This window comes from Cupressus sempervirens, chromosome 8 (assembly GCF_028749045.1).
Source record: "Cupressus sempervirens isolate cs-2001-9-10 chromosome 8, ASM2874904v1, whole genome shotgun sequence".
In the NCBI taxonomy this organism is placed as follows: Eukaryota; Viridiplantae; Streptophyta; class Pinopsida; order Cupressales; family Cupressaceae; genus Cupressus; species Cupressus sempervirens.
This window is the reverse complement of record NC_143125.1, coordinates 814,928,214-814,949,213: the sequence shown is the minus strand read 5'-3', so window position 1 is coordinate 814,949,213 and position 21,000 is coordinate 814,928,214. Positions and strand designations below refer to the sequence as shown.

The 21,000-nt window shown below is 38.4% G+C and overlaps 1 pseudogene; it reads left to right on the top strand.

The window, feature by feature from the left end:
• Positions 1 to 2,191: 2,191 nt before the first annotated feature.
• The window catches only part of LOC149544900 (UDP-galactose/UDP-glucose transporter 4-like), a 149,692-nt pseudogene continuing 130,883 nt past the window's right edge, over positions 2,192 to 21,000 (top strand).

The window sequence follows — 21,000 nt, the reverse complement described above, 5'->3', positions numbered from 1 at the left end:
CTGATAAGAATTGCTGATAGAATTTGTTGTAAGGCAACAAATTAGATCTAAGAATTTGCTATAGACTTTGAACCCTAATGGATTAGGCACTGATCAAATTATTTTAGATAAAGGAGAAATATATTATAAATGGCTATTCAAATGCATCAACAAATCAAATTTTACTTTTATTTCCTGTAGATCTTCAAAGTTGGCCAGCACTTGTCTGCAAGGAATGTTTTAGCATCAGTTAGCCATTGTTGTTAAAAAAATCTATAGATCTATAGAAGAATTCTTGGCCATATCTATTTTATGGGATGTGTTTACCAAGTTAGTGAAAATTATGTATATGTTTGAGGATTTTGAAATGAGAATCAGAATGAAACTAAGAATAATCCTCATACAGTTGTTCCAGTCTTGAACCATCCCTGGGTACACCCACCCTAGTTTTGCAGAGCCAAAAGAGTAGAAAACCATCTATGGTTTTGTTGAAGTTGGGTTCAAATACCTTACATATGCAATTGTTAATAAGAATAGGCTAGTCTTTAGATTGTGTATGTACTGTCATTCTGATATTAAGCATTTTTGTCGCTTAGTAGTTTTAGTATTTTTTAAAAACACCAACAGTGTCCTCCAGCCAATCAAAATTTAGAACCTCTCTTCATAAAGTTATTAAAGAATTTGCAACTGCCTCTATATCAACCAATTCTTTTCTAATGGAGTTATAGAATATTTTCACTTTAACCAACTCCTTATTTGTCCTTGCCCACAACAAATGATCAATCTCATTAATGATTTTATTCATCCTTTCAAAAAGAATTTTATCTAATTCTCTTTTCCAATCTTCCTTTTTCTTCACTTTATCAATGGTCTTTAAAGCACAAGGAAATAAATCAAACTTCTCTGCAACATACTTAGAAAAAATAATAATTAATCTTTTTTGAAAAGAATCTTGTTTGTCATCAAAACCTTGCAATTTATTTAGCAAATCAAAGATATATTCTATTTGATGACAGGGTAGTTGAATGACATATATACACATAATAGTGATATCTTTATTTCTTTCTATCCATTTGTGCATAAGGGGTCTAAATGTGGCCTCATTTTTCTTCAACTCATTCCTGATGGTTGTAATCCTTTATAACAAATCAAAAAATGATTTCCATTCAATTCTATCTACCAAATACATGACACCCTATCTCAATTTTTCTTCATACTGATCATTTAGTTCCACATGCAGTGCATATAATTTATTCTTTTCTTCCTCAAATTCCTCTGTAGTGTAGAATGATGGCCTTTTTAGGGTGCCTGGTATTTCAATAATTGGAGTGGACTTAAAAGGCTCAACAGGTGGCCGTAGAGGGTACATAATCCTTGGTTTACTAGTTTCTTGTACTTTTCTCTTCCCAAGTACCTTCTCCATTTGAGATACTTTGTTTTCCAATGACTATATCTACATACCCCTCTCCTCATATGCTTTCAAAATTTCTTCAAACCTATCATTGAGTTTGGAAAATATTTCTTCTTCTTGACCTGATACAACACTGCCAAATTTCAACATTTCTAAGGCCATTCCAATTATCTGTTTACTACCCACCTCACTAGCCCTGAATACTATCAATGCACTAGTATGCTCTACAGTAGAAATTTCTTGCATCTTGGTCTTATCCCTTTTCTCAATAGACCAAATTACAAGAGCTTGGTGGTCATCACTAAACTTGAGTTCTCTATGAGCCTGTAGTACCTCTTCCTCGGTTTTAAATTGCACATCCTTTTTTTTTCTTACCAAATCAAAAACCATAGCATTTACTATATCCCTATTATATCTTAAATTTCCTGCCAGAATTCGTAATTCGTATTTCCCTTCCCACCTTCGAAATACCCATATTCAAATGCCCATGGAAATATTATATTAATGCCAAAGTTCAAACCTTGTAAAAGTTCAAACGGCTCGCAAAGTTCTCTGTCGTTAGATCTAAGTCAGATCTACGACTGGCGCTATCTCACCATCGAAAGCCACATGAATTTTATGTTTGTGACATAGCATCAGGAAAACACATGTCCGGTGGGTCCAGCGGCAAGCTACAACAGAGGACAGGTCAAAAATGTTCTGCGGCACCGTAGGCACTATGTCACTATCATGCGTTGGCTGGGAAATTCCCATGGTGACATAGTGCCCAACGAAAAGGTGTGCCGACGATAGTGAGATAGCATGTTCAACGGCAAGGTTTGGTGGGCCAGAGAAGATAAGCAGCAAGGTTTCAGGCAAGCAGTTGGGTCACGTCAGGTACTTCATCTGCCCAGTTGAAAGAGTCTGGTATCACGGTGGCAAATTAGAGGGAGCCTCATGCGCTAGATCTTCAGTTCAGCCAGCATAGTCAAGAGACGAGTCTTCATGATTGTCAAATCTACAGAGATCTACGGCTGGAACTATAATGCCATCAGAAACTGCTCAAGAGATAACATCGGTGACGTAGCACCCGAGTGCCACGTGTCCTGGTGGGACCGTATTTCATGCTGCTAGTGCAGTAGGGATTAAACAACTGACAGACCAACAGGGGAGTGCCACATGTACCATTGGCCCAGCGAATTACGAGGGAGGAAGGTTGCAAGAAAGTGGGTCTTCATGACCGTTAGATTAGAGAAGATCAATGACTGTCGACATGTTTCCATGTTGAAGATGTGTGATCTTTACCATAGCAACATGGCACCCTTTCACCACGTGTCAGTGGGGCCAGGTCTCACCAGGGTGTGATCGCTAAGGTGGCACCAGATATGATGGGCCCAAGGTAAGGATAGCACAGAGCAGTACGAGGCAGTTCTAATCATCAGATTGAGACAGATTTATGGTGGTCACCATCTCGCTATGAGGAACTGCTCGAAAGATAATGTTAACAACATCGCGTCCTGATGACACATGTCTCACTAGCCCGATCAGGAAGGACGATCGGTGGCTGGTGGTTAATGTAATCATCATAGTTAATATTAATATCTGCAAGGGTGGCATGGTTAGTTCGATGACAAAAGGTCAACCATGAAAGACTTCCCCAGGTGGTAGAATGAAGAAAGGTGATTGGCCCGCATGACCCAGTTGGCTCATATAGCCTGTTTGACTTGCTTCAACCCTGTTGATTCATGAACCAGGAAGCAAAGATGATCAATGTTATCTTGCGATCTGATCTTCATGATCAATTCTGACCTACCAAAAATGAATGCAAGGCATAGGGAAACATTCCACCATCTTAGTCGATCCATCTACTATGTCATGATCATTCATTGGCATCACTTCTTTCTACTCGAGGCATTCCTTCAGTCGAATATTTGATTTTGTACTTTAGAACCATGCTCGAGTGTGATCTTTGATCAGATATCTTTGGGGTTCAATGTCAGTAGTTGAGCAGTTAATGCAAAATCATTTTCCTCAGTTATGCCTAAACTATAAAGGCAATTTTGTGATCTTTTCAAGGGGGGACCCTTCTCTGTTATTCCCTGCTACTGCTCGCAGGTTTGCAGTGTAAAATTCCCTGTGTCTCTGAATTGTATAACATTCTGTATCATCTCCTTCAGCCATTGATGTGCATGTGCATTCATCTTGCCTCTCATTGGTGTACTATTGAGATCTGTGACTGGCATACTATATCTATTCTTGGCCTACTGGATAATTCATAAGTGAAACTCTTTTCCTTGTGTTATTTAGCTGGTTCTCTAATCTGTATGTGGTTATTGATTGACATAAGTCTAAGTGTGTATGTCTTTGAATTTTATTCTGGTTTTGTAGTGCATATATGGGCAGAAATGGGTTTGAATACTATATTTTGATGCATCACCTCTGTAGTTTAGGTAGGGTAGAGTTGTTTTTTGCATCCCCTTCTTCCCCTTTTCCTCCAAGAGTAGTTAGGTGCACCCTGATAGTAAGAGGAATCTGGCCTTCTCTGGAGACTCAACCTCACAGTTCAAGTCCCATAGCTTGGAGGTTGTTTCCATGTTTCACTAGGTTGTCCTCGTGCATAGGCCTTGGACAAGGGTGCAAACCTAAGTGACAACAGTTTTTGGCACGCCCGGTGGGACAATCCTATTGAAGATTTAAAGTCTACTAGTGTCAAAGAAGGAAGAGTTTTAGAGATTAATGTTGAAGAGGTAGTGATGGCTTCAGTATTCAAGCCTTCAAGAGGCTAGTTCTTCAAAGTACTTGGTGACTCTGAACATCAACAAATTTGGTTCCAGGCCAAAGTTGCAGTGATTCATGCCCAGAACTGAAACAAGGGCATCTTCCAAAGTTAAATTTCAATATCAAGAGATTTCTCTTTTGAATCCTAGAAGAAGGAGGATTAGAACTTCATTATCACTAGTTAGGGGTAGAATAACAGTTAATATACCTGTAAGATCTATCTCTACTCCTCCTACTGTCTGAACTTAGCCTAGATTGCCATCAACACTCATCAATAGAACACTTGTTTACATGGCACAGCCAAGAGTTCATGCTTTTTCCACCTTTAATGGTGGGAATCCTCTATTGTTAGCCCAAAGACATGATATACCAGTATCTGCACTAAAAAGTACACCTAATTTTACTGGTGAAACTTCCATCTCCCCTTTAGAGCATATCCAAGAAGTAGAAAATGTCTATAATATTCATGGTATTACAGAGGATGATGTTGTTGTCAGACTTCTAGCCTCATCTTTAAAAGGAAAAGCATTACAATGGTATAGAGGCTTAGCTCATGGTTCTATAACTAATTGGGATGAACTAGGAGCAAGATTATGCAAACATTTTGAGGATAAAAGTGACCATCTATCACTATTAGAGCAGTTGATTACAATAAAAAGAGCCCTCCATGAGTGTATGACTGATTTTAATTATAGATTCCAAAAGACATGGGATAGAATACCTACTACAGTGAAACCTACCCCTGGTAATGCCTTCTTGCATTACCTTAGAGCTTTTAACAGTGATATTTCCACTACAATCCAAACTATGGGAGGAGATACCTTGCCTAATGCTTATGAGATAGCCATAAAAGCTGAGAACATCCTAATACAAGGAGGAAAATTGGCTCCAAGGCCTCCTATGCCTTTCTTTCCTAATGTTCCTAATCACCAACCAGCAATGGCCCCTCTTCTTACAACTTCTACATCACAAACCCTTACTCCAGTCCCTCAAGCTTCTACATTCTCAAATGGGATAGATGAGCTCAAAGAAATGCTCCAAGGTCTAGTGTTGAATATGGATAAAAGAGAGAAGACCCTAGATAAAAAATTGCAAGAGAAGGGGAGGGAGTTGAAGGACCAAGGGAAGAGATTAGAGGATAGTCTCTCTATGATACAAAAAATGAGGAATAAGGTGGTGGCCTTAGAAAGGCAGCAAGCTCAAAGTGGCAAGCCTCCCCAACTGCAATATCAAGCTCCAAGTGGTGGTAGGCTTCCTAATCAGTGGAATAGCTCCTTTGATTAGGGTAGCCAAAATAGTCATGCTTCTACTTCAAGCTCAAATCAGAACAGAGCTATAGTCCCTCAAAATAACTTGGCCCAAGATCAAGATTTCTATCCTTCTTGCAACTATTCTTATACCTATTGCATGTGCCAGAAGGCAGAATCTTATATGGCCCTAACTATCAAATAACCTGCAGCAAAGCAATCATACAAGGAGGATCATCCCAAGGAGGCATCATATATTCAAGGACGTGATGATTGCTCTTTCATTAATCATCAGGTTGGGGAGCATTGTAATGTAAACCAGGTTTTCGTTGCTCATAACACAAGAAGTAGGAAGAGAGCTATGGAACATGCTGCCCCTCCTCCTAAGCAGGCCTCAACTTCAAGTGCTACACCTCATATACAAGCAAAAAATGAACAAATTAGTACTTCACAATAGCAAAAGCAAGATCCAAGAAAGAAAGATGCAGGTGATCCTTATGTTGCCCCATCTCAACCTCTTATAAGTGCAGCTCCCAAAGTTTCTACCAAATTTCCTAATGCACCTTTCAGTGTGGTAGAGCAAATGAAGAAGACCAATGTGAATATCTCTATGTGGGATGTTGTTGCTACCATACCAATGCAAAAGAGGATGATGAAACAAGAATTAGAAAAGATTGAACCCAAGGATCAATCATCTATCATGGAGAGTGCCACAAGTTTAGTACAACCAACAGAAGATGTGGAAACAAGTAAAAATGTTAGACCTCCCCCATTCTATGTTTCTCTAATCATAGGAGGCAAATTAGTCCATAATTGCATGATAGATTCAGGGGCTAGTAGCTCAGTAATGCCTAGGTGTGTTGCTGATGCTTTAGGAATGAAATATGAGCCCATTGTTAGGGATGTGTTACACCTAGATGGTAGTACCGTCAAAACCATAGGTATCCTTAGGAATGTGGAGATGGCCCTACATGCATGCCCTGGTTGCACTGTGATTCAAGATATATCTGTTGCTGAAGTCAAGCCCTATTTTGCCACCTGTCTTTCAAGAGACTTCACTACTCAGATTGGTGGATTCATATCTGCTGATTGGTCATATATGTCATTTAAGACCAGATATGGAGCCAATGCCTCAATTAGAGCAGAACCTCAAGCCCTTCATCACACTGAATCTTACACCCCCAACTTCGTCAATATGAATTGCCCTATTCTAGAGATGGGTGAAAATGACATAGTAAATGAGCCTGTCACTTCCATAGCAGAGATTCCTAATTTCTTCTTGGATGAGTGGGAAAATGCATATCAGTTTAAGCCTATGTCGAAAACTCTTGAGACAGGCCTTAGTACATATTGCATAATAGAGAAAGAGGCTCAAGTTCTTGATCTTATTGGGACTAATGATGATATAAATGGAATATGGAGTATGTACTTTGATGGCTCAAGGAATAGAAATGGATCAGGGGCTGATGTTATGTTGGTCTCTCCTACACAAATAAGATACTACTTCTCCTTTAGGCTCCAATTCAGTTGCACCAATAATGTAGTCGAGTATGAATCCTTGATTCAAGGTCTCCTACTTGCCCAAAAGAGAGGGATTCAAGCCTTGAAAGTATATGGAGATAGTGAGTTGGTAGTCAATCAGGTGAGAGGCCAAAATATCACCAAAAATGGCTTGGTCAAGTCTTACAAACACAGAGTCTGGGATTTTCTTGAGGGTTTCAATGCATTTAATATTCAAAGCATTCCTAGGAAAGAAAATAAACATGTTGATAGACTTGTAGCGGTGGGTGCAGCTTATGATGTATCGAGGAATCTTGAGGAGGAGAAGAAGCAACAAATTAGGGTGGTAGTGAGGCCTGCCTATTCGAAATGATTGAATTGATAATAAGAGTTGTTGGAATGATAAAGAATGTTCTCAATCATTGTTTTTTCATTGATGTCAAACTTGCTACTTGCAGGAATGACAATTGCTTTAGTGATCCAAATACTATCAATTAGTTGGTTGACAAGGTGGTGGCAATGAATAAGATGTAACTAGAACACCTAGAGAAAGGTTGAAGTTATGATGTTGTAATGAAGTACTAGGATCAGCTAAGCCATTGATGAAAAAGTGTATTTGATAACATACTATAAGATACAGAAAAAAAGGGCACACTGAAACATATTAAAGAGGTTAGGTGTTAGCTAAGTCTTTTACAAAGCTCAACTAAGAGAAGGTGCCGAGTATATCATATAAGCCGAGTGATCTTTAGGTGTCGAGTATATCATATAAGCTGAGTGATCTTTAGGTGTCGAGTAAAGAGTAGGTGCCGAGTAACACAATTTTCTATAGGTGCCGAGTAACACAATTTTTTGTAGGTGCCGAGTAACACAGTTTTCTGTAAGTGTCAAGTAACACAGTTTTGTGTAGATGTCGAGTAACACTGAGATGCCGAGCATTAGTAAAACAAATAATGCCGAGTTGCTGCATTATTTCGAAGATCGAAGATTCACCAGAACTAAGCTAACAAGGTTATTACTTAGAAGTTTGTAAATTAAATAGAAGATAAGAATGATGAGCTGGTGGCACAGAACACCATGTAAAATGTTTTTGAGGATACAGCTAGTGAAGTTTCTAGAAGAGAACAAGATATGGGGTAGATACATTGTATTTTAACTAATCCATATTGAAACCCTAAAAGTGAAGAGGGAGAATTGAGCGGCAAAGGCATATCAGATCTCTATATATGGAGTCATTAGTTAATGAAAAAAATTAATGAGAGAGGGGTGGTCAAGCACGAAAGTGTAAAGTGCTAAAGAAGGTGGAAAAGAGGAAAGAGAGCATAGTTACTCTATTTCAATAAGAAGACCCCTAATATGGATGCTAAAGAGATAAAAGCCAAGCATAAGGACTAAACTGAAAGTGTGATCTGAAATCTACAAAGTATGTTGTAAGTTATATCAGATCAAAAGTTCATTGTTGTTACTTTCTAGCAATTGTAACAATTAGTTTAAATCCTATGGACTTAGGTTGGTTTGATAGCCATGAGATAAATCCTTTAACAGGGTGACATTGCCAGTGAATGTTCTAAAGTCCTTTAACCAGGCCCATTCCTAACAGTTTGGTGAAATCCTCTAACAAGGTCACATTTAACAGTGTGTTGTAAGCCTTTAACAGGGCAGGCCTTTAACAGGGCATCACTTCAGAAGAGTGAGAATCAAGTAGCATGTTAGTGGTGGTTTTTCCCAAATTGGGTTTCCACGTAAATCATTGTGTCATGTGTTGATCTTGCATGTTTTATCTTTGCATGTTGATTTACTGTAACTTGCTAATATGATTGATTTAAGCTTGGATGGTTAAAAGGTTTATGAGTTTACTACATTTGGTGAAAAAGTTTTATTAGGGCATTTGGGACCTTGAATAACTGATTCACCCCCCCCCCCCCCTCAGTTATTCTAAAAGATTCTAACAATTGGTATCAGAGCATCAGCAATACAGGAACTAAGATGTGTGCCAGGAAACAATCTAAGTTTTGAAGGTATCATAGGAAGACTCACTGCATTTGAGTTATCTAACTTTGACAACTACAGACCTGATAATGTTGAATCTTCTTTCAAGGCCAAGTTATCACTGAAAGATGCTGAACAGGTGAAATCTAAGAAGGGAAGAAAGATGAAATATGTATCTAGTGATAGCAGCACAGATGAGGAAGATGTGGATCAATTAGAAGCTTTACTAGCTAGAAGATTTCACAGAGGTAAAGGAAAATTCAAAGGTAAGATGCCTATCATTTGTTTCAATTGCAATGAAGTAGGTCATATTGCTGCAAGATGTCCACAGAAAAAGGATTACAAGGAAAGCAACAAATACAAGAACAGAAGAGATGATGACAAGAAAGATTACAAAGAAAAAGGTAAGAAGTGTTATATTGTTGAAGAAAATTCTGATGACAATGATGATGAAGTTGTTTATGTAGCCATGAAGGACCAATCCAATGAAGAAGAAGCTACAGCACTAATGACTTGTATAAACAAAAATGACAGATGGATGGATCATAGATAGTGGATGCTTACATCACATGACAGGAGACAAAAGTAAGTTTGTTAACTTTACTCAGTATGATGGAAATAGTGTTAGATTTGGTAATGAGGCCCCTTGTCAAATCAAAGGAAAAGGTTCCATCAAGCTCACAGAAAAAATCTCATGTGACAATGCATACTATGTTGAAGGATTAAACTACAATTTACTGAGTGTCTCACAGTTAGGCAATATAGGATGCAAAGTGGAATTTGGAAACAAAACTACAAAAATCTATGATACTGATGGTAAACTAATAGGAAAAGGAGATCAAATGAAGAGTAATATGTTTTACCTTGATATGGATGATGTTTCTTGTTTTATTGCAAAATTTGATGATGAATGGTTATGGCATAGAAGATTATGTCATGTCAATTTTGATAATCTGGTCAACATTAGTAAAATGAAGAAAGTCAGAGGTTTACCAAAATTGAAGAAGCCTGATAATATTATGTGCAAACAATGTCAACTAGGAAAGATGACAAAGTCAAGTTTCAAAAGCAAAAACTATACATCTAAGGAGATACTTGAGTTAATTCACACTGACTTATGTGGTCCAATAGAAGTACAAAGCTATAGAGGAGATAAATACATCATGTTATTTGTTGATGATTATTCTAGGATGATGACTATCATGTTCTTAAAACAAAAATCTGATGCTTTCCAAATGTTTAAATGGTATGTGGCTAGAGTTGAAAAGGAAATAGGAAAAAGCTTGAAATGTCTAAGATCAGATAGAGGTGGTGAATTCACATCAAATGAATTCGAGATATTCTGTAATGACAAAGGAATCAAAAGACAAACGTCAGCTCCTAGAACTCCCCCACAAAATAGAATTTTTGAAAGAAGAAATAGATCTGTAATTGATTGTGCCAGAACATTAATGATGGAAAAGACTGTTGCTCTAAAATACTAGAGAGAAGCTGTAAGTGTAGTTGTTCATACACTAAACTGAGTACAAATCAAGAAAGTTACAAATGCAACACCTTTTGAATTATGGTATGGTCACTCACCCAATGTAAAACATTTCAAAGTGTTTGGTTGTAAATGTTTTATTCTTAAAGATGTTAGAAATGGAAAATTTGATGCAAAAAGTGATGAAGGTATATTTCTTGGTTACTCCACAAGAAGTAAGGCATATAAGTATTTGAATGTTAACACTAACAAAATTGTGGAAAGTACAAATATAAATTTTGATGAGCACACAGAAGTTCAAGCTGAAGAACCAAAGAAAATGGAAGAATACAGAACCTTTGTGTACTCTTATGAAGGAATGACTGCTGAGGAGGAGGATGTCAATCCAATTGAAACTCAACAACAAGTATCAGTCTCAGCCGAGTCTCAACCAGTGAATGCCGAGCTGCGTTCAGAAGCTGAGTTGTAGAATGAAGGAAATGAACAATCTGATTCTGAAGATGGAATACATGATGAAGAACAACCAGACAACAAAGTGCAAAGTGATCCAAAATCTAAAATATCAAACATGGAAACAAGGACAGAGCCAAGATTATCCAAATATGTAAAAAGACATCACCCTGCTAAACAAATAATTGGTGACAAAGATGCAAGACCAATGACAAGGAACATACTAAGACATGAATCATGTCTAATCAGCACATCTGAACTCAAGACAGCGTATGGTGTATTACAAGATGATGAATGGTATAAAGCTATAGAAGAAGAAATTGATCAAATAAAGAAAAACAAAACTTGGAGTTTGGTTCCCATACCAACTAACAAAAATGTGATTGGCACCAAGTGGGTATTCAAGAACAAGCTAGATGAGAATGGTGAGATTACCAGAAACAAAGCTAGACTAGTATGCAAGGGTTATGCTCAAGAAGAAGGAATAGACTATGGAGAAACATTTGCTCCTATTGCTAGGATGGAAGGAGTAAGAACCTTGCTTGCATATGCTACCTACAAAAATTTTTAAGTCTATCAGATGGATGTAAAATCTGCTTTCTTGAATGGTATACTAGAAGAAGAAGTCTACATTGAACAACCAGAAGGATTTGTTGATAAAAACAATAGGGATATGGTGTGTAAACTACACAAAGCACTTTATGGTTTGAAACAAGCACCAAGAGCATGGTATGAGAGACTTCACAAGTATCTAGTGCAAATTGGATTTGAAAGAACTGATGATAATAGCAACATGTACATCAAAGCAGAAGAAGGTAAAGACATTATTGTATCTAAAATTTTTGTGGATGACATAGTATTTGGTAGAATAAACTTTGTGAGAAGGTTTATCCCTAATCTTGCTACCATGGTGAAACCTCTTACAGCAATGCTTAAGAAATGCATGGTCTTCTCATGGACCAAGGAGGGGAAGGAGATTTTTGAAGACATCAAGACAGCCATAGCCTCAGCCCCTACTCTCATGAACCCAAATTTTGAGAAAGATTTCATCCTCTACACTTTAGGTGAAAAATGGCAAGGATGAGGAGCAGCCCATAGCTTTCTTTAGTGAAGGGCTTAAAGAATATGAAGATAAGTATAGCTTTGTTGAGAAGCAAGCCCTTGCAGTCATCAGAGCCTTGAAGAAATTCAAGCACCTCTTATCCCACAATAGGATCCATTTGTTGGTGCCCCATGCCAGTGTAAAAGATTTTCTGTTAAGCAAGGATATCAGTGAAAAGAGAGCTGGATGGATCACTAGGGTAATGGAATATGATGTTGATATTCAAATTACCAAGCTGGTAAGAGGGAGAGGATTGTGCAAAGAAATGTTATCAAGTCAGGATTCTGATGAAGAGGCTGCTATGGTATTAACAGAGTAGCAGGAGGAAGGAAATGTTAACGGCCCAAAGAGCTGGATAAATAATATGAAGAGCTTCTTATCAGGGGATGGATACCCTCAAGGATTGGACAGAGCTAAAAGAAGACAATATAGATTGAAGTCCATTCCCTATGTTGTAGTTGATGGTATCCTATTCAAGAGGGATTTTAATGGGACCCTATTGAGATGCATTGAAGAGGATCAGGCTGAAACGATGATTAAAGAACTTCATGATGGCCCTGATGGCGGCCATTTCTCTGCAAGAACAACTGCCATGAAGATCATGAGGGCTGGTTATTATTGGCCATCTTTGTTCCATGATTGTTATAGGTATGTGAGAAAATGTGAGAAATGTGCTTTCTTTTCAAGCAAACAAAGGCTTGCAGCTCTCCCCCTTCATCCTATTCAGGTGGATCAGCCCTTTACCTAGTGGGGGTTGGATTTTATAAGCCCTATTAATCCTCCATCTAGTGCAGGTCATAAATAGATTTTGGCTGCTACTAATTATTTCACTAGGTGGACAGAAGCAGTTGCCTTGAAGGATGCCATAGAACCATCAGTTGTTGAATTCCTTGATGGGATTGTGTCTAGATTTGGTGCTCCTTCTACTATCATCTCAGATAATGCTAAATCTTTTGTTGGAACCCAGATTTGTGCATGGGAAATGAATCACAATATCTACCTGAGCACATCATCAAATTATTATCCCTAGGGAAATGGTTTGGCTAAATCTTCCAACAAGAATCTGATCAGAATCATGAAGAGGATAATAGAGGACAATCAGAGGGTCTGGCATAAAAAATTAAGAACTGATTTGTGGGCTGATAGGATAACACCCAAGAGATCTATTGGGAATTCACCTTTTGTGATGGTATATGGTAGGGAGGCTAGACTCCCAATTTCACTGGAATTCCCTTCATTGGAGTTAGCTCATCAGCTGGAATTGATTGAAGATAATGCCATGTTAGTAAGAATGGCAGAGCTGATTGAACTGGAAGAAAAGAGACAAGGCCATGCAAGCCCTGGAGATGCATCAGCAGTAGATGAAAAGGAGTTTTGATAAGAAGGCAAGGGCCAGAACCTTCAGAGAAGGAGATTTAGTCCTCAAGTGGGACTCAGATAGAGCAAAACCAGGAAGACATTCTAAGTTTGACCCACTATGGAGTGTCCCCTATCTGATTGCCAGTCGCAAACAGGCTAATGCATTCCAACTGAGCATACCCAATGGTGAAGTTCTGCCCATCCCAGTCAATGGGATTTATCTTAAAGCTTGCTTCTGATGAAGATTGTGAATCCATGTACATTAGTAGTTTAGTTCTTTCTATTGTTTCCCGCTTTTCATGAAGTGCACGGGCACAGCCATCTCCCTATGAGGTAGTGGATTTTGAGGCATCTCGGGTTGCAGAGGAAGTTTTTTTTTGTTTCACTTACAGAGGCAGATCTAGGGTTTTTAATGTTTTGATTTCCTTGCAGAAGGGTTAGGGTTTTGCAATTCTCAGATTTGTACCTTTCAAACCCATTTTTGACTCCATAGCCCAATGGATTGTTTACAGGCACTGGTCATGCATCGAATAGGCTCATGCCCCCCGTGAGTTGCCAGAAATGTTATATCTTAAATTTCCTACCAAAATTCGTAATTCATATTGCCCTTCCCACCTTCAAAATACCCATATTCAAATGCTCGCAGAAATATTATATTAATGCCAAAGTTCTCTACCATTAGATCTAAGTCAGATCTATGGCTGGCACTATCTCACCATCGAAAGCCACACGAAGTTTACGTTCATGACATAGCACCAGGAAAACACGTGTCTGATGGGTCCAATGGTAGGCTACAACGGAGGATGGGTCGAAAATGTTCTGCGATGCCATAGGCGCTATGTTGCTATCACGCGTTGGCTGGGAAATTCCCATGGTGACATAGCGCCCGTCGAAAAGGTGTGCCAATGACGGTGAGTCAGTGTGTTTGGTGGCAAGGTTTGGCGAGCCAGAGAAGATAAGTGGCAAGGTTTCAGGCAAGTGGTTAGGTCATGTCAGGTACTTCATATTCCCAGTTGGTAGATTTCAGTGTCACGGCGGCAAATCAGAGGGAGCCACGTGCACTAGATCTTCAGTTCAACTAGCACAGTCAAGAGATGAGTCTTCACGATCGTCAAATCTACAAAGATCTATGGCTGGTGCTATCTTGCCATCAAAAACCACTCGAGAGATAACATCGACGATGTAGCGCTTGGGTGCCACGTGTCCTAGTGGGACTGTATTTCATGCCGCTAGCACAATAGGGATTAAATGACCGACGGACCAACAAGGAAGTGCCACATGTACCGCGAGCTTAGCAAATTATGAGGGAGGAAGGTCACAGGAAAGTGGGTCTTCTTGACTGTTAGATTAGAGAAGATCAACGGCTGTCGCCATGTTTCCATGGTGAAGATGTGTGATCTTTACCATAGCAACATGGCACCCTTTCACCACGTGTCAGTGGGGCTAGGTCTCGCCAGGGTGTAGTTGCTAAGGTGGCACTAGATATGATGGGCCTAGGGTAAGGACAACACAGAGTAGTATGAGGCAGTTCTGATCATCAGATTGAGAAGGATTTACAGTGGTCGCCATCTCACTATGAGGAACTGCTCGAAAGATAATGTTAGCAACATCATGTCCTAATGACATGTGTCTCACTGGCCTAATCAGGAAGGACGGTCGGTGGCTAGCAGTTAATGTAATCATCACAGTTAATATTAATATCTGCAAGGGTGGTACGGTTAGTTTGATGACGAAAGGTCAACCATGAAAGACTTCCCCAGGTGGCAGAACGAAGAAAGGTGATTGGCCCGCATGACCCAATTGGTTCATATAGCCTGTTTGACTTGCTTCAACCCTGTTGATTCATGAACCAGGAAGCAAAGATGATCAATGTTATCTTGTGATTTGATCTTCGCGATCAATTTTGACCTACCAAAAATGAATACAAGGCATAGGGAAATACTCCACCGTCTCAGTCGATCCATCTACTATGTCATGATCATTCATTGGTGCCGCTTCTGTCTACTCGAGGCATTCCTTTAGTCGAATATCTAATTTTGTACTTCAGAACCATGCTCGAGTGTGATCTTTGATCAGATATTTTTGGGGTTCAATGGTAGTAGTTGAGTAGTTAATGCAGAATCATTTTCCTCAGTTATGCCTAAACTATAAAGGCAATTTTGTGATCTTTTCAAGGGGGGACCCTTCTCTGTTATTCCCTACTACTACTCACAAGTTTGTAGTGTAAAATTCCCTGTGTCTCTGAATTGTATAACATTCTGTATCATCTCCTTCAGCCATCGATGTGCATGTGCGTTCATCTTGCCTCTCATTGGTGTACTGTTGAGATCTATGACTAGCATACTATATCTATTCTTGGCCTACTGGATAATTCATAAGTGAAACTCTTTTCCTTGTGTTATTCAGTTGGTTCTCTGATCTATATGTGGTTATTGATTGACATAAGTCTAAGTGTGTATGTCTTTGAATGTTATTCTGGTTTTGTAGTGCATATATGGGCAGAAATGGGTCTGAATACTCTATTTTGGTGCATCACCTCTGTAGTTTAGGTAGGGTAGAGTTGTTTTCTACATCCCCTTCTTCCCCTTTTCCTCCAAGAGTAGTTAGGTGCACCCTGATAGTAAGAGGAAGCCAGCCTTCTCCAGAGACTCAACCTCGCAGTTTAAGTCCCACAGCTTGGAGGTTGTTTCCATGTTTCACTAGGTTGTCCTCGCGCATAGGCCTTGGACAAGGGTAAAAACCTAAGTGACAACAATCCCATTCTAGAAAAATAAGGACTCCTAACTATCTAATTATCTACCTTCCAGCTTCAGGTGTAAATTGAGAAAAATCATTCAAAATTTTAGACTTTACCTCTTCCTTAATAGAAAAATCTGATTTATCAAGTTGTTCTACCTTTAGCTTTTCACATGTCTTTTCAAAATTTCCTATGTTTAACCTCCACAAACATTGTGCAAATCCTCTAGACTTCAAGAAATTTTCATCATTAATAAACCTCTCGGAGGCTTGACCAACTATAGGATCTATTTCCTTACCTTGGTAATCAGTAATGGTCAAGTCCAAGAAACGTGTAGGAGGTTCTTGTGTCTCTCAAATCTCCAAGTTTTTAGAAGTAACAATTACATCCCCTTCTCCACCAATTTGTCTAAGTTTTTCCCTTAAAGATGCTTCATCATCGATCTGGATTGGGGACTGGCTTGGGGAGTATTGTTCTACTTGATAATAAGAAGACCCCTACTCCAATTTTTTCCTTTTTGGAGCACTAGTTGTTGATGGACTTTTTGGTCTTGGCCTCTGATGAAGGGGTGCTTGTTGCACACTTTGAACCATCGCATAACCTACCCTTCTCTACAAAGTATACTGGTCGAGAGCTACTATGTTTTTATTGTTTATTCTCCTTTGCACCTCTACGGCCCTGTCTAGCTATGTCCCAACATATGTAGCCTTCTTTTCATTCATAGTTTGTATTATCACAATAAAAATATTCATTAATGCTTGCATCCTGGCTCCCCAATACTTTTTATCTTTTAATGGAGCATAATTGGAGTCAAAAGCATTAATAAATTCTAAAGTCTTACTAAATACTATCCATTTTTCTTTTCTCAATTTCTTCTCTGGTAAAGAAAAAACATTCCTAATGACATCCTCAGGAAAATAAAGCTATTACTCCATGCAATTAGCTTTTGTTCTCTCCCTTAAGAGATCATAAAATCCTTCAGGGTCAATAAATCTAGCATGGGACTTTGCCATATTGTATCTATCTAGGAATAGATTGAGGTGCTTCCATCCTTTACTCACAAAAAAAAATCATGCACTACAGTAACAATTGGAAAGAATGTACCCTTCTTTGGCAGATCTCTTTCATCAATAGTGCCTATCTGCCATAACAATTCTACTATCCCTATTTTCAAAGGCACATGAAATGGTAACAAATGAGACTTTCCCAAGAATACATGCACTCTTACCATTGTTGAAACATTTTAAGGGATTATATCCCCCCAATTATGAGTAACTAGTAGTCCTTTTGCATGGTCCTTGGGTATGACCAATTCTAGTAGTACTTGTGGAATCCTAGGGTTGTCTCCTCTCAAGAGTAACCTAAGCTTTGATGCAAAGTATCTATCAAATCTCACATAACTAGCATCTATAGATTCTAAGGTCATATCTACACTCCATAGCTACACTGGATTCCTGTCCACATCCCTAGTTGTTTCCAACTCCATACCCTTGGAGAAAAAGGTGAATCCCTTGTACAAGGATACATGCATAAGCAATGAATACCAAAAAAATGGTTTGTCCACTTTTCCCCATGCTATGTCCACCAAACCATTGTGAATCTCCTTTGCAAGGAAAGTAGAAAAATCTAAAATAGTGCTCATCCCAAATTGAAGAGTTTGAGCCATTATGAGGACAATTAAGTATGGGATTTGCTCGGCTTCATCCATTCCAAAAATCTTGCAAAGAGAAAAATACAATGCCTGAGCCCTAAGGTTAAAATTCCTTCTTAGTAATGGTTTAGGGGTGTTGGTTGTAATCACAAGCAAAGTACCAATTTTAGCAGCATGCTCTTGCAGTGGCCTTGTTCTTACGTAAACCCTTTGTGCATCATACCTTGCTTGAAAATCATCCATATCAATAATTTCATGCACAGCATGGTTAGGGTTAAGATTGAAAACCTCTCTAATTAATTTAGGGAAAACCCTAAAAGGATTTACCCCGGCATGGTTCTTTACCTACCCCATAATTGGATCATATTTCTTGGCCAAATCCATGAACAAATCACTATCAAAGAAAACTATGGGGATTGTTAATTTACCAATGTCAAACTCCCATACATTGCTCATAGGAGTGTCCAGTTTTCACTCTGAAAACCATTTCTTAAACAACTCCAAACCCCCCATGGAAACCTGGGAATCTCTTACCTAGTTAGCCTTGTCATAAAAACCCTCTACTATGGCTACCCTAGGGTGTTTAGGAATGAGCTCCCTACCTTTAGTTATTTCATTTATTCATAAGGGAAATTATTCTAGGAAATCGTCATGCACAGCCCTTTTTAAACAATCAGTTTGCCCAAAAAATTCCTTTCATGGAGGCATCTTTTAAAATTTTAAAACCTTCCAAACACCAAGTTCTTAATTTGTGCAAGTTATAGATTACTTACCCACCAAGATTTTTCCCTTCTTCTTTTGCAAATTTCTCTACAAATTTGTTGAAACCGCTATGAAATTTTGTACCCTAGCTCTGGAAATCCTTTCACACTGAGAGAATCTACAATTTTGTGACTCAATAATGGTGAATTCCCATGTTATACCTATGCATTAAGGTTTCATGAAGGAACTCTGAATCATATTAACTCCTATAGCCATTATTTTCATGTTTGTGCTTCAACTTTGAATTTCACTCATTGATCCTATGATGATCGGATAGCTTTATTTGAAAATAAAAAAAGCTTTAATAGTTTTAGAGCACCCAAAAACATGTCAAAAGGGCACATGCCCACATTATTTAAAAACCTTGCATCTTCTTATTGTAGGCAAGCACTCTCTGTCAATCTTACTTAGATTGACGACGAGTCTAAAAAAAATTATTTGACAGCCCACTCAGCTAGCTTGACCAATAGAATATCATCTTTTAATCAACGTGCTCTGATAGATTTGACTATGGCATTTAGAGTTTCAACATCTGTGAAATGATTGCTTCCAACTTGGTATACTTGTCACCTACCACCAATGAGTTCACTTTACTTCATCTAACCTTTCCAGCATGGCATGACTCAGCATTCCTTTTAAGTCTTAGTCCCACTGTGCCAATTTGCTCACATTATTTAAATGTTGAGCAAGTCCATATTATGGGTAAGCACTAACCCTAGATCTTATTTAAATCTAAGGCAATCAAAATCTTCGATGACTATATACTTAGTTAGCTAGATGGACCAATGAGGCGCTTCCTTTGTATTCTAGCTCACCTGAAAATTTTCCATGCAAGTAGGTCCCCAATTAAAATCTGAGAAAGTGGTGCCTGATATTATCTTTTCCACACGTCAAGCTAGCACATCCACGCTTTCCTTATCCAACAAGCACTTTCCTAATGTGGGCATGCACCCTTTGTCAATATGCCCAAGATTGATGACAGGTAAAACTTTGTCAGCTATGGTCACACATGCATTCTAACCAAATAAAATAATAATTTCTTTACCCTCGTGTTCTAACAAATCTATCTATTGCATTAATTGTTAAAACTCTGCACCCACATCATACGAATTTCCACCTGGGCATATGTGTCATACAGCATGGCATGGCTCATCATTTTCCCTTATTCCTTGGCCCCACTGTGACACACAATGCAAAGGCACATACCCACAGTCCTTATTTCCTGAGTAGTTTCTTAATGCAAGTGTGTGCCAACCCTCGATCTTTGAAGGATCTATGGGCAAACAAAACATCAGTTGATCTGGCAAATGAAACACTTTATTTGCATAACTATCAGTACACATCAGCAATTTTTTTATAGCTTGGCACACTGCAACACATACTGATAATTCTTAGCCCCACCTTGCTATGTGTCACCAAAGTACATGCCTGCATTGTTTAAAAACCTTGCATCTCAACATTGCAAGAATGTGAGACCTATTGATCTGAATGAGATCAATAGTTACACAAAATTTGTATCACATTGGGCTTTTCTGAATAAAATAATCAAGTCAAAAAGAATATGGTCAATGAATTTTTAAATGAGCTTTTAATAAAACCATGCTCGCATAAGCTCGACCTTAGGGTAGAATGATTTATCTACAAAATCATTTTCTAAAAAGTATTTTGAGGGTTTTTCAAAACTAAGGTAAAACAAGACATGGCACTAGGGTTTCTGAGAAATTCTCTGAAGACAAACCTTGAGAATTTAATAGAATTTCAAAGACACAGAGACCAAGCTATGAACTAGAGCAATCTAAGGGTTTGAAAAATATAAGGAACAAAACCCTAATTTTGCAAGACACAAAGACTCAAATGATTTTTCACTAAAAATTTTACAAAATTTTTGCATTGTGAAAAATCAAACTAACAACTCTTTTTGATACTTTCATACAATCCTCAGTTCCCCTAGAACCAAAGAAAGAAGAACATGCTATTAAAGATTAGATCTATAGAGGAGAGGAAGATGAGGAGGAAGTCACAGTTACTACTCCCATCTCTCCTAAACATTATGGAAAAGGCTATAAATTTTTGACAGACATGGGCTATCAAGGTCATGGGTCTCTAACTGGTAGCAAAAAATCTCTAGTTAAACCTATAACTCATACTCAAGGTTGTGATGCTCAAGATACTACTGGCCTAGGTTTTGGGCTAGAAAATGATATATCAACATTTGATCAAAGAGAACCTATGTCTAGTGAATTAGAAGATGATGACCCTCCCTTTGTCACTACTACTTCACAAGAGAAAGATTTTTTACCTACAACTTCTCTCCTTTGGGGAGAAGACATTCCAAATGCTACTAATGATGCTAAAGCTTCCATGTCTCAACAACTAGAACAAGATGAATCTGATCATGAAGACATGAATAGAGGCCAAATTAGACAAAATATTGCTCATCTAATTGCTAGAGATTAGAGTACAGATTCTCATGAGTATGAATGGGAAAGCCTGTCAGATGCATCTTGTGAACTAGGAGTGGATGTTATCCATGCTTATGCAACCAAACCAAATGTGGTCAATGATTCTAGGGT